Genomic DNA, 11,634 nt, shown 5'->3' with positions numbered 1-11,634 from the left:
GACTTCAAATCATGGCAGAGTATATACTAAATTCTCCCTGGATAAGAACAGAATCATTAATTGTGGTAGTTAACACTCAGAATTGATGAGAATGGAGTTTAAAGCTATTTTATAAACATTTTACTTACGTTTTCTATCTGAACTTCCCATATTTCATGTTTATAATTTTTATTCTGGTCATTCACATTTTGAATCATCTCTGAAAATACATAGGTAGACTAAAATATATTATTCTGCTAAGGTGGGCTTTGGATAATTGGTACAAGGTGGGCTTTGGATAATTGGTACGGTAACGTTACCTATTCCTGACACTTCAGAGTTAATGTAGTTGAAATGCTGGGTTACTGAAAAAGTCAGTGCATATATCTACGTTTATACACAGAGATTTGCTGAATTAGCAGTAGAAGATTCAAAGGATGAAAATGGATATTTCATTTAACTGTGCAAAACAAGCTGAATTATGTTATTCAATGCTTAAACTGAGTAGAGCCATTTAACTAGGACGCAATTTTGCTTTAAAATACGGGTCCAAGTTGTGTATGGGTGTGTTTGTTTTTGTTTTTTCAACACAGCAGTCCAACAGTAACATCAAAGAGAAGAGATGAAGAAACACTCAAACCATGCCTTCTGCAATCCTCTCTTCAGTCCACCAGTTTTTATCCCTTACGATTAGCAGTGGCAAACAATCTAGCCTCCAGAGAAGGGGTCCTGCCTGGAGAGGAAGCTCATTTTACGCATGTCACTGGTATGCAGTACAGATGCATTGCAGACTTAATCATTAAACCTAATCAATCTTTCTGTTGTGCCATCCATAGGCTTCTTTTTGGGACACCTACTCCTGCTATTCTTCATTTTAGAGATAGGTTCATGGATGAGTATCAGTAGATAGAAAGAATGAAAATAGATCCCTTCTTTTTTTTTCCTTTTTTTTTTATTGTTCTGTTGAGAAGTCATCAGTGTACCAAAAACAGCACACATCTGCAAGTCTTCAACACATATATTTCATTGTCTCCCACTTTAACCCGCTTATTATATTTACTACTACTAAAGCATCTACCATGGGAAATGCTTCATTTTGTAACTGTAGCATTCAGGCCCTTGGATAAGCTCCCTCTTCTGAGATCCTGTTGAAATCTGCAATGAGAGATAGAAAACCCACAAAATAGCAACCCAGATAACTTTAATGGAAAGATTAATTACTTCCTCAGCTCTACCTAAGGTGATTGGTAGATACAGCTCCTGTAGAAAAAGGTTATTTTTTTATTTTATTTATTTATTTTCAATAAATATTTTCAATAAATAAATAAATAAAAGACCTCTTTCATTAGGAGGTCTTATTCAGCAGGCAACTATCAGGCCAAGTGATTACCAATATCTCTGCTTTTTCAAGGTAGCTTGCACGTGTTGAACCTTTTTATGCGTGTAGTTTCCTGAAGTCCTGATGAAAATACTTCATCAGGCTGTTGGTGGTTAAAGGAAAGCTGAGAGAATTTTCAAGTTTTTTAGAAAATAATGTGATGGGAGAGCTTTACGATTTCAATATATAAACAAATCCTGAGTCTGGGCTAGAAAGAGCTTTGGTTAGTTTTGCACATGCTTAGCATGATAAGGGGGAGGGGAACTACAAAATGCTCTATTTCAGCCATGAGAATGGCTTTCTTATTAAATTTTGAATGATTAAAAGTCCAGTAGAATAAAATACTATGAAATGGAGTATAAAACAAGCTGGAGATACTTTAAGTAAAAAGAACTTCAGACCCATCTGTGATAGAAGAGAATGCAAAAATAATCTCATGTCATCTGCCGACTTCAAACCAGAATTTTCTAAGAGGTTAACATAAGCAGAAGGAAAATCAGAAAGATCATTACACTGGTATTGTCTTGCACTTTCTGGTAACATATAAGAGAATACAAAGAGAAGAGGCCCAAAAGCCATGTTCATGTAATCCTGAGTTAGCAGACAGTAGATCAAACTCACACCGAAAGAGTATGCTTCTCTGATAACAGTAAAAAAGAGCATTGTGAATTAGTATGAATATTAAACATGGCAAGATAAAAACACATCTCACTCCTGAGAACAAAAATATCATTGTCTAATTTCCTCTGAAATGTGTCATAAATGTGCCTTTTATTCAGTATTTTGAAGGAAAAATGAATCATATTACACTTCTCAGTAGTATGGTTATGCAATTCAGTGGGGGATGAAATATCATGATTTAATAAATAGGATAAAGATTAGTAAAATAATCTAATCACTGCTCTCTTATTTTTAGTCTATCACTGGGGATGGAAAGAAGCAGGAGAGGAAGATTAATTTGAGGTTTTGTGCAGATATGGGTCAGTAGCCCACAGCTTTCCTGCGTTTTATAGGTGATAACATGCTTCAGTAAAGAGAAGATCACTGGCAACGAGACAGTGATTGCAAATATAATGCACGCTTCCTTGAGCAAGCAAAAGTAGGAGCAAATTGCTCAGTGCAAGTGGCACCCTGTCGTGGAGGACAAGTCCACTCTGCTCCTCGGAAAGTGTGTGGGGCATTTCTACAGTGACTTGTGCAGAAGCAATCCCAAGTGGTGTTTGACCTGGAGTAAGCAATCTTTAGGGCCAGCTTTGGGTGACCCAGCTGATCTTTGAAAAGCCTGTGTTACAAGTGCTCCTATGAGGTCTAGCTAGACTGTACTCAGCTATCTTATATTCCTTCAGAGTGATCTGTCATGGACACAGTTAGAGAGAGGCAAGCTGAACTCAGAGAGGTTTCAAGAGTTAGGTGTGTCCTAGATTTCTGAGAGCTCCTAAAATCCTATAAGTTCAAGCTAAGATACAGCACCACAAAAATGTAGAAAGGGACGTAAATATGAGGGCATTGGCACAACAAAGGTGCTCACTATGTTGTGAATAAGCAGGCAGAAGGAAGGGTTGTATGGCAGAATGGCTTCATTTACGTTAGAGCTAGAGCTCTCCTAACAAGCCTGATCCCCTCTGAGGTCCATCAGGCAACAAGTGCAAGCTAGGGTAAGTAGGGTATATGCAAGACTTTGTCTCATTGTATATTTTTCAGAGGAGCATGTTATCTGTTATCTGGCCTAAGCCACTATTCCAGGCATTAGGCATGTGGAATTAATCACAGACATTTGATGGTACCCAAGTGAGTCAGTGATTTCAGCTGTCACATATGGTCCCTTCTGCTTTCACACAGTGAAGAGATACTACCTCAGTCTGAACCTGATCTCTCAGCAGTTTTAACCTCCTAGGTTAAAACTATATACACACACTTCCTTTGCGCACCTATTTTCCACCAATGCACCCATGTGGAGAATCAGATGTAAAACCTGCCATGGCTCTCTCACGTGAACTGTCATTTACAGAGGGCATCTTTTCATGTCTAAAATATGCCTGTAGATGATCTCATTCATGCATTTTTCTATTTTGAGGTTTTCATTGGTTGTTCACTTCCCAGCCTCAGGTTGCCATCAAGTCTAGAACTCACTGCAGTCCTCACGTGTTTATCATGCTATGTGTTTAGCCTCTGGTCTAAAGATTAAAGGCGCCTTCTGGGTTCATTCCAGTCCTAAACATGTAACAATACAACACAGTGACAGTCTCTGTCACTGTCCCAGTAATGACAAGGACTCACGAGGGCAGGTTGCTGACTCATAAAGGACACCTAAGTACATCTAAAAGCAAATTCAGCTCTTAGGAGGAAAATTAAGCTAAATAGAGAAAAACAATTTGTGGTTTGAAATTCTAGTAAAAAAATCGGTGTTGATCGTGAATTCCCTGAATTTAGGGTAAGGATGGTTTCTGTCCTAAGCAGTATCTGCAGCGTATCTAGGGAGATACTGGCAGAATTCTGCAGGCACAGTTTCAGTACTAGGTCAGAACAGCTGCATTATTTATTACTCATATGTGTTGTTATTTCTCAATGTTCATCACAACGAGACCTAGGTATGTGTAAAGCAAGCAGCTGCCTGAGGCAACAAGCTATGAAGCAGTTTGGGGAAAGATCAAGGAAGAGGAGAGGGGGAACAGCCATAGCTCCGCTGATGCCTTTGCCTACACCAAAGGACTTAAAATCCAGGACATACCCTGTCATCAGTATGATAGAAAGGAAGGTTTCTGCAAGGAGAGGAGGGAGAGAAAAGACCGTCCTAGGAACAGCAGTAACTAGCCACACTTTCCGGGCTTTCCTGTGCCTTTCCTCCTCTCTCATGCTGTTTTCCCCTCTGACTTGCTTTCCAGCTCTGCTGATGCCTCGTTCTCATCGTCTTTCCTTAACAAGAAGCCAGGTTAGACTCCAGCCCCTCATCTCCAAGGTGGCAAAATTCAGTTTAGCCCACACTGCAATGAGAGCCTTCAGGCAGCTCGAGTTCATTCATTTGATATTTAAAATCCCTGACAATCATCTGACATTGTCAGAGCATGTGCAGATGAGTTGGCTCCCTGAGGCAACCCAAGATAATGTTTGCTGAAACTCAGAAACTGTTTACCATGAAAACACAGAACTGCTCCATGGAAATCTGGTGCTGTGCCTTGCATCACATGACCATCATGTCAACGTTGCTGCTTTTTTCCTGCTTAATCTGCCATACTTAAATCATTTATTGAATAAAGGTTTCTAAATGGGAATGATGTTGATGTTTCCAATGATTGCAGAGACCTATTTTTTACTGCCTAGGCAGAATCTGTGGCTCTATGAGGTATGGGACCAAGGAAGGTGAATGCTGACATAAGCAGCCACCAGTATGTATTAATGATTTATACGACTTTTACACACTGGCTTTTAAAGGATTGAAGGTCATTTCTAAAAACTTTGGCATAACCTTCATGCTAATCTGATAAAGCTTATGGGAACGTTTGAATCAGGCACCCGAATTCCTGTCTCCCCTCTCCACTCCAGCCTAACTCATAGTGTGCTGCAGGCTTTCCATTTGAAGGGATTTACTGCTCTCTCTTCAACTATTCATATGAGGGAGTTATATCTTGCCTTCATCCCTCCCTGATACTCTTTGTAGCTGTTAGAAACCTTGGGAAGGGAAGGAATGATACTTCCTCCTTCTCTAAGTTATCAGGGAATTTTGGGAGAGGAGATGTTTCTCACATCCCCTCCCGCAGAGCAGTCCCTTCAAATGCATGTATACCTGAGGCACAGCTGAGTTCTCTGTATATGCAACATCTAGTTAACAATAATTAATTCTGCAACGGCATCCTTCTCCAGGATTCACTGAGGGCTGTGGTCCTCAAGGACACTGGGTGTATTTCTGTCACTGTTCCACTGATTTCAAGCACCTGGACATTCACAGAAAGTGTTAAGAATGCAAATACTCTCTCTTTTTAGATCGATCATCCAGAACAGCTGCCCAAGGATCCTAGCTGGGGTGGGTATTGGGGGGAGATCCTGTAAATAAACAATGGCAAATGATCCATCAAATCGGTAGGCAGAGAGCACTCACACCTTGGGCTTTGTCTGAGGCTTTGAAAGCCAACTGTGATATGGACCTATGTGTTTCTGAAAGAGCTGATCAAGAGGTCCAGGTCTTGGCTGAGCAGTTGGCTGTAGAGTCCAGAGAAGCTCTGAGCAGTCTGATGCGAGCGAGGTCCTGCACTTCCCTGCACAGGCTGGGGAACCCTTTCAGTAATCCAGTCCTCTGGGCTTCCCTGCTGCACAACTTGTTTTCCTTATGAGTCTCCAGCCTAAAACAATAGAGGAGTTTCCAACAATAAATGGGATTTTCAGTACTCTGAGCTTAGTCATTTCCTATTACTCAAAGTAAGAAAATGTGAAAAAGTTCCAATTTACAAAGTCTCTGGCTAGTAATCCAGCCAATATTTATATATCTGTTCTCACAAAGTAGTGAACTTCCGAATAGCAGGGATGTTGCCTCCCTGGAGGAGGTGGGGGGAACCCAACATAATACTTCAGAACAATTGTTCAAAATAGCATTGTAAATTGCTTTCAACATAACAGAATTTGCAGTGGACATTAATGTTTCCATAGCAACACAGAATGCTGTGTTGTTTTTGTTTTGTTTTGTTGGATATTAAAGGAAAACCCTTTGACTAGTTCCAGCGTTAAGGATTATGTTGTAACTATTACTGTTGCATGTCTCCCCAGAGGAATGAGAATCCTACTCCACAAGTTATACTGACTGTACCTTTGAATGTATAAACATGTTTAATAACTAGGATTCTATTAAGTTCAGTTTAGCTATCTCTCAGGGTTGAGAGCTTCAGTTAAAGAATAAACTTCCTAAGCAGGAAAAATAGCACTGATATGCCATTAAATGAGAAACATAGCAAATAAATGTATTATGTTCAGCTCTTACTGATATATGATTTGACTCAATGCTCTTTTCTTGACTGGATTTGTGTACATGTGAAAAATTTGTGTGGAAAAGCATGTCAGGCTTTTTATTATGTTGGAAATCTTTATGAGTATTTTTTCCACAATTTCAAAATACAGTTTTAAGATCAATTTCATTCTGTGGATTTCAATGTCCACATTATTTTATTATGGTTATATTATTTTACAAAATCAGGAGTAATGGTGGTGTATAGCATACTAAGATGTAGTAACCTGACATATATAATCATCAAAATGGTAAATGTTATTTTTAGTTTAATTTAAAAATGATAAGGGCAACCAATCATCAACCGTAATGTTTTGGCTTACCTAGGTAAAAAAAGTTGTTTGTTTGAGCTACAAGGTTGTTTGGAATTGTGCACATGTTATTGTTATCCAGAAGCTAGTAGAGAATACACAAATCCAACCATAATCCATAACATAATCCAACCACTGGGATACAAAATAAAGCATAAAGCAGAAATTTTAAATGAAGCTCTGACACTCCGAAACAAACTTTAAAAATTCCAAAGCAAAATTTATATTTCTGTCTTAGAAAAAGTAATGATAATATTCCAAAATACTATTTATTTTATGATTTAGAACTAAACCCTTTCTGAAATTCCGTGGAAAGAAGCATTTTCATCATCTCTACTAGTATGTTTACTTACTGTTCTATGTTTGTTCGGTTTTCTGCAAAGCCATTGGACAAGAAGGCATGAGGTGGCAAAGAACTTGGCTCTTGCTATCTGTTTGTACTCACTCACTCGCCAAAAAAGATTAGCTGACGGAGGGGCATTGTAACTCTCTACAGTCTTTTTCCAGAAATAAATACTAATCATTTTTGAGAGAAATGAGAAAAATATGATGAAAAATGTGAACTCATGTTCACCCTTGAGGTAATTTCAAGGGAGATGTGGTTCCTGCACTATTCTTGCCATAGTGTTTGGCTCAGGTTATTATCTTGACCTGATTTGCATGTCAATTTTAAATTTAAAAAAAAAAAAACTTTCTATGATGCCATAGAATCATAGAATAATTTAGGTTGGAAAGGGTCTCATGAGGTCGTCATGTCCAACCTCCTGATTAAAGCAGTGCTAAATTCAACATTTGGTCAGATTGCTTGGGGACTTTTCCAGTTGAGTTTAAATATCTTCAGTGATGGAGATTACATAGTACGTCATAGCATGGAACATATTTTTCCTCTTGCCTATGTCCTTCTCTTTATAATGACACCCAATACAGTCATCAGTTTCTGAATAAGAGAATGATGGAGGTCACTGAGAAATATTATGTTGCATTGAAACCGATGGAAATTTCGCCTTTAATTCCTGTAGTGCCGGGATTTCGCTCTTTATCGTCTTCTGTGTCTGGAATACATTTTTAAAAATGAAGTCAATTTTTTTGGCAATATTTTTATGTGGGCTCTTTGAATTTAATCAATAACTCAGCCCATCTTGGTTTTATTCCTTGATTACCTACCGTGATTTCAGTCAGTTCACTTTTGTAAATCAGCATGTTTCTCTTTTCTGCTGAAAAGAAGAAGAAAAACCAGGCAATTTTCAGTCAGATGCTTTAAATGCGGATTTTGAAGAAAAGATCTTGTTAAGAGTCCTAATTATTAATTAACAATATTAGAGGGGCAAGATATTCCTCATCTTGAGAACTTTCACCAATTTTTCTACCTCTAAGTTTAGAATCTATTTTCCCAAATGGAACACTATAAACTTAAAGTGATAAAAAACAGTTAACATTTCTCCTCCTGAGACTATAGAAGCAAAAGCAGTCACCACAGTCACAGAAATCAGAAGGTGAATTCAGATTAGCATATTATAGCTTGCCCGACTTCTCAGAGTATGCCAAAACAAGATTAGAACAGCTGATTCGGGGGTGTCCGAAACAGAAACCTTCTCCATATCAATGACTTATCATATGATTACTGCAAAGCACATGTCCTAAAACAATAACAAACAGCCTTTCATAGTTCTAAGCAGTCCTTGTTCTTGAATCAGATGATAGTTATTTGATCTAAACATATTGAACTGAAATAGCTCATGTGTTTTCCTCCTTACCATTACCACATGTTTTTATGAGGAGCTAGGAACTACTGTAGATGTGGAAAATAGCTAAATGCAACAAATTGAGTGGATTCCATAAATTGGGTTCATAGCCAAATGTGATGCTTAAACTAGTTTTCTTCTAACTTCTGACGTGAGAATAAAGAAAACCAGTACAGCAAGAATTATTTTAGTATGAATTTTTAATGATGTCACTTCTTTTATTTTCTCTCATATTCACAGTGGAAAAGTGCACGTGTTGATTAATGAAAATGTACTTAAAGATGGCAACCACTACTATAAAAAAAGCAGGAGGTGTTTTGGCACTGGAAAAGTCAAAAAATAATGGGAAAACAAGGCAGCCTGAGAAAAGACTTCCCCACCACTTATGTCTTCTCGTTTTCCCAAATCATGAAATATGACCTGGTAATCATCACAAATGGATACATTTCCCAAATCCATGGGCAAATTAAAGCTAATTACTGCTCTAACTGCACAGACAACAAAAATACTCATAGCTAATATGGTAACTACACGAGTTAAATAAGAAGTGTATGTAAACAGAAAAAGAAGCAGAAACCTATATCCAGAAGAGTGGGAATTACCTTTGGGATATTTGGTTTTGCAATACTTGTTGTAACAGATATGAGTTTCTAATTCGGTAGTGAGCACTATTACATTAGAAATAATAAATATTACTTAACACTTACACTTCATATAGAAATATATAACATTGAAGCTCATATAGAAAAGAAGACATAGAAATACATTCAAAATTCAGCTAAAGTCTTGATTATTTCACTCTGTTGGGCAGGATTCTTCAAAGGTTTCTTCTCCTTGAATAACCCATGAAAACATACACAACCTTAGTAACTCTAGTTTTCTTGCATATATCAAGTTTAATCATATAAGTAAACTACTGATGAGTATGAGCAGTGGTTTCATGTTACATTTCAGATTTCTAAATAAGCCACAGGCCCCATCTCTTTCCCACTGAAGAAAGAGGAAAGATCCTTAGCATGGGATTCATTTAATCTGATGCATCTGGTCAAAGCTGTTTTTTTAAGCACTCTGTAAGGTCAGCGGAGAGAAATCAGCACCTTCTGAGGGTCATCTGAAGGCATATGACAAAGCTCAGTAGAATGACTCACCTTCTAGAAGCATCTGTCTATTTCTATCTATTTCTATCGACTACAGAAAGCCACTTAGTTGTGTTATAAACAAAATATTGTACAGCATGTGCAGCTAGGGTTTAACAGTTTGTCTTTTAAAAAAAATCAGAATAGTTTATACTTTAGTTAATATGGTCCATTCAAAGCGATGGCAATAAAACTTTAGTGCCATTCACTGTCACATAGTCTATAGATACTTCCATACAACGTAAAGCAATGTTAAAATACCTTTTTCTTCCTACACTGAAAACTTTTACGTATCCTCCCCCATTTTATACTTGTTTAGAATACATTTTTACAGCCTAGCTGTAAGCTCTGTAACATGCAGTGATTTATCTTGGAAAAGCAGACCCAAGAGTAACTGCTCTGAAAGCAGTATGGCAGGAAAAGAAGAGGTCTGGACCATCTGGGTGAAAATATGTGACTTTGAAAAATGTTTAGAAGAAAGAAAATTGACATAGATCTGGAACTGAAAAGCTTTGCATTCAAATGAGAGCTTTGTCACTCATTTGCTTGCTGACATTAGTCATGACACTGACGGCTGATTTTCAGAGCAATGTGGTACCCACCTCTTCTTTGCAGTTAGGTAACTAGGGAGCTGGTCTGAAACTTGGTTTTCTATCTGGGGATGATGTGCAAGCAACAGCTATTTAATAACTGTGGAATAGGCACTAGTGGGTTCTTTAGTTTTCTTTGCCTCACATACGTCATTTAGACAAATTGTTAAATTAGCATGATCTTTATAGCACCACTTTCCCCCTCTTTTAGTAACACTATATCTGATCATAATATGAATATAATAATAAAAACTAAAAAAAGGAAACTGGGGAGCATTTGTCACATGCAATATTCAGTCAACTATATAAAAAAATGTATTTCTGTTTTGATGCTGGTGTTGTTTATATTGTTGCCCAGATAAATCTAAAAATAAAAATGAATTACTAGTATTTGGAAATAAAGGTATAAGTTTTCCAGTGCTGAAACAAATGGTAAGCCTTTGTGTCTTATTGGAAAGGTAAAGGAGAATAGGTTTGTTGCTAAAACAATAAAAGCTTATTCTTATCCTTGTTCTGTTTTATATGGCCTGTTATTGCACTGAAACTCATCTGGTATTTACCAGGTGCTAAAAAGGGCAAAACAAACTGTTCTTTGCTGGAACTGTGGAACTTTGATGTTACAGCTGATATCAAATAGACCTGCTAGGCAGGATAGTATCAGAGTCCTTCTGAATGCAGGCTGAATCCAGAATTTTCATAAAGGATAAAAGTTGTAGTTTGGTATTGTTTAAAATATTAAGCTAGACTTTGACATAATTTATGCTGAAGTTTTAAGAAACTCAAGTGAAAGCTAGTGGAACTGCAGTACTGTTTATGTCTGTGAATAACAGGGAGAGCCCCGAAGGTATCTGAAAAAGAATACGGCACCAAAACGTGAGGACCCACTGGTGGTTGGAAATGGAAGCCTATATTTTTCAAAGCTTCATCTTCATGTGCAAATCAACAAGTTACCATGAAGTAAAACACTTTATGGCAATAATTCATGCACTGGGAATGTCATGCAGTTTAGCCATTCTTTGCTGCACGGATACCATATTTTCACTTCACTCCTAAATTGCCCTTCATATCTGTATCATATTTTCTTCTCATTGAATTCCCTTGCATAAGCTCCAAGAGGGGTCAATCAGAGTGACAATTCTGCAATGGCAAACTCTTTGTTACCAAATGAACGGAGCCCATCCTCACTCAGTTGGTTCGGTTCCCTGGCATGTCTGGTATAAGCTCCCAGAGCAAAAGGAGAGACTGTCTGGGTTAAAATGAAGTTACATTTAAAAAAAATAAAACAAAATGAAGTTGTACTAGAAATAGGAAGATAAGCACAGTAGAAAGCTGATAAATTTTAAACCAGCTAATATAGTCTAAAGGAGTTTGTTTCTATTGAAGCATTAGACAATCATTAATCATCTAAACCAAAATAGTCAGAAGACCAGTCTGAAAATTATACAGGAGCTGCTCACCTCACAGACCGTGATAGGCAGCATACTCTCTATAAAGTTAGTTCGCCAGCC

Source organism: Struthio camelus, chromosome 2, assembly GCF_040807025.1.
Source record: "Struthio camelus isolate bStrCam1 chromosome 2, bStrCam1.hap1, whole genome shotgun sequence".
NCBI lineage: Eukaryota > Metazoa > Chordata > Aves > Struthioniformes > Struthionidae > Struthio > Struthio camelus.
This window is presented reverse-complemented; position numbering follows the sequence as displayed.